This window comes from Tupaia chinensis, unplaced genomic scaffold (genome assembly GCF_000334495.1).
Source record: "Tupaia chinensis unplaced genomic scaffold, TupChi_1.0 Scaffold000607_1, whole genome shotgun sequence".
Classification (NCBI taxonomy): domain Eukaryota; kingdom Metazoa; phylum Chordata; class Mammalia; order Scandentia; family Tupaiidae; genus Tupaia; species Tupaia belangeri.
Genome location: NW_006160126.1, coordinates 188,266 through 191,236, shown reverse-complemented (window position 1 = coordinate 191,236; position 2,971 = coordinate 188,266). Strand labels below are relative to the sequence as shown.

General features: G+C 49.6%; 1 protein-coding gene across 3 annotated transcripts in view; it reads left to right on the top strand.

The window, feature by feature from the left end:
* The window catches only part of FAM217A (family with sequence similarity 217 member A), a 27,470-nt gene that overhangs the window by 9,823 nt on the left and 14,676 nt on the right, over positions 1 to 2,971 (top strand). The window lies entirely within an intron of this gene.

Genomic DNA, 2,971 nt, shown 5'->3' with positions numbered 1-2,971 from the left:
TTTTTTTTTTTTGAGAGGTTTTCGCTATAGGGCGCGTGCGCTCGCCATACAGACAGAGAGAGACATAGAGATAGAAAGCGAGAAATCACCCCCCAGGGGGGATGGTCACGCCGCAATCCCTTCTCCTCCATTCTCCTCTCGGGATCTTGGGCATGCACGCACACGTGCCCGGTGTGAGTTTTAAGCCACCGGGTCCGGGACGCGAACCGCGGTCGACTACGCGGGAATCCAGTGACATAGCCATTACGCTAACTGCTGGTTCCCTAGGCAGAGTTTTTTTAAAAAATGAAATGAAAAGGAGGCATTATAATAGGCAAAGTAAAAATGATGTCTGTCCCAGAGAAGAGTGTTTAGGAAAACTGTCAAAGATCTGGAGTGGCTGACGGGGAGTGTGTGCTGCAGTGATGAGCAGACCCTGCAAGGCTGGCTGCAGATCTCAAGTTTATTCTTTCGGTGTGAGGAAGGCATTGGAGCAGGTTTATGTTTCAGAGCAGTAGTACAGAAAATAATCTGAAGGAGAAAAGAGCCCAGAAGGGAGACTCCAAGCAGGCTGCAATAGCCCTTCATACATTGACTATGCTCCTTCTAGGGGTCCAGCCTGGTTTTAAAACGATGAAGCTATGGGGGACCAGCAGTTGGCATAATGGCTATGTCGCTGGACTCCATGTAGTCGATCGCGGTTTGCGTCCTGGACCCAGTGGCTTAAAACTCACGCCGGGCACGTGTGCATGCATGCCCAAGATCCAGAGAGGAGAATGGAGGAGAAGGGATTGTGGCGTGGCCATCCCCCCTCGGGGGTGCTTTCTCGCTTTCCGTCTCTGTCTCTCTCTGTCTGGTGAGCACATGCACCCTATAGCAAAAATCTCTCAAAAAAAAATTTAAAAAAAATGATGAAGCTATGGTAATGAGCTAGACAGGCAAGGCCCCTGCCCTCACACAGAGATTTTTATTCTACTGGGAAGAGACACAGCGAAAAGCAACTAAATAAACAGGATGAACAGTCAAGATGGTGAGGACTATATTTGTGAGGTCTGCAAAAAGTTCATGGAAAGTGCATGTGATGAAAAAATGCTGCGTGGATTTAAAAATATTTTTTGCGTCAAAATAAACTTATACTTTTAATTCCATTTTCCACGAATTTTTTGAAGTCCCTTTATAGAATCGAATAGTAACAGGGCACTATGAAGTAGAGGAAGGAAGTGGGAAGGGCTTGTTTCAAGAGGTCAATCTGGGGGGAAAATGGAAATGCAGAGGAATGAGATAGCTACCTGTGGGCCAGGGCTGGAGGTGGAGGATCAGAGACCTAAGAACCCCTTGAAATTATAGTCAGCCTTTGGTATACATGTGCATGTTTTTGGTGTTGTGCTTGAGAAAGATTTTTTTTTTTTTTGAGAGGTTTTCGCTATAGGGCGCTTGTGCTCGCCAGACAGACAGAGACAGAGAGACAGAAAGCGAGAAATCACCCCTAGAGGGCATGGCGACGCAGCAATCCCTTCTCCTCCATTCTCCTCTCGGGATCTTGGGCGCACACGCACACATACCCGGCGTGAGTTTTAAGCCACTAGGTCCAGGACGCGAATGCGTTCGACTACGTGGGAGTCCAGCGACATAGCCATTAAGCTAACTGCTGGTCCCTTGAGAGAGATTTTTGCCATAAGGTGCATGCGCTTGGTGGAGACAGAGAGACAGAGACAGAAAGCGAGAAATCTCCCCCTCCCCCCAGGGAGGATGGCCATGCTGCCTCAATCCCTTCTCCTCCAGTCTCCTCTTGCGATTTTGGGCACGCACGCACATGTGCCAGGTGTGAGTTTTAAGCCGGGCCTGGGACTCAAACTGCGGTCCAATACGTGGGAGTCCAACAATGTTACCATTACGCCATCCACTGGTCCCCATATGTGCATGTTTCTGGAAAGATTCTCAAGTGGGCACAGGATCCCATCTTCCCCAGGGTTAAGAACCAATGCATTTATCGAATCATTTTGGGATTTGACTCTGGAGCTGGGTGTTCCAGCCTACAGAAAGCAATTTCAGCATTAGCAGATGATTGCAAAATGTCTTCCCCAAATGCCAATTTATATTTATTTATTTATTATATTTATATATTATATTTATAGTTACTATATTTATTTATTTTTGAGAGGTTTTTGCTATAGGGTGCCTGAGCTCACCAGAAAGACAGAGACAGAGAGACAGAAAGCAAGAAATCACCCCTGCAGGGGTGAGGGTCATGCCGCAATCCCTTCTCCTCCATTCTCTTGGGATCTTGGGCATGCATGCACACGCGTCCTGCGTGAGTTTAAAAGCCACCAGGTCTGGGACTTGAACCGGGATTGACTACATGGGAATCCAGTGATGTAGCCATTACGCCATCTGCTGGTCCATCAATGCCTTATTATAAACAATACAACAGACACTTTCAGCATGCATCTGCTTGCATATATAATTAAACTATATCAACCCTGTGAGGGAGAGGGGAGATGACTACACACTGTCTACATGCCTCCGTCTCCCCTACTTACCTTAGGGAGCTGTAGTAAGAGAGAGGCATTTGGAGGTGCAAAGTTGGGCTCCCACGATGTAGACAGAGAAAGCACAGCAACGTTTGTGCTCCGGGTGTAAGACGATGACCGGCCTGGGCCCGAGCACACGCGGTTCGCGCTCAGCAGGAATACTTTTCTGCTCCACCTTACTGACGTCACGTGCTCCGTACTCTCAGCACAGGCGCAGCTCTGCACACAGTCAGGCGCTTATTAACAGGCAGTGGTGGGGCCTCCGTGCAGGCCCTTGGCAAGGCCTGGCAGCCACGCGAGGCCCGTGGCCTGAAGCTCCGCAGGCCCAAGAGGCCACAGCAGATCCAGACGGCCTTGGAGAAGACGCAGGGCGGCTCTGTGGGGTCCAGGGACGGGCTGGAGAGGTCCAGGGAAGCCGGAGAAGGATTGAGGAGGCCCCCGAGGCTCGGCCCGGAGGAGCT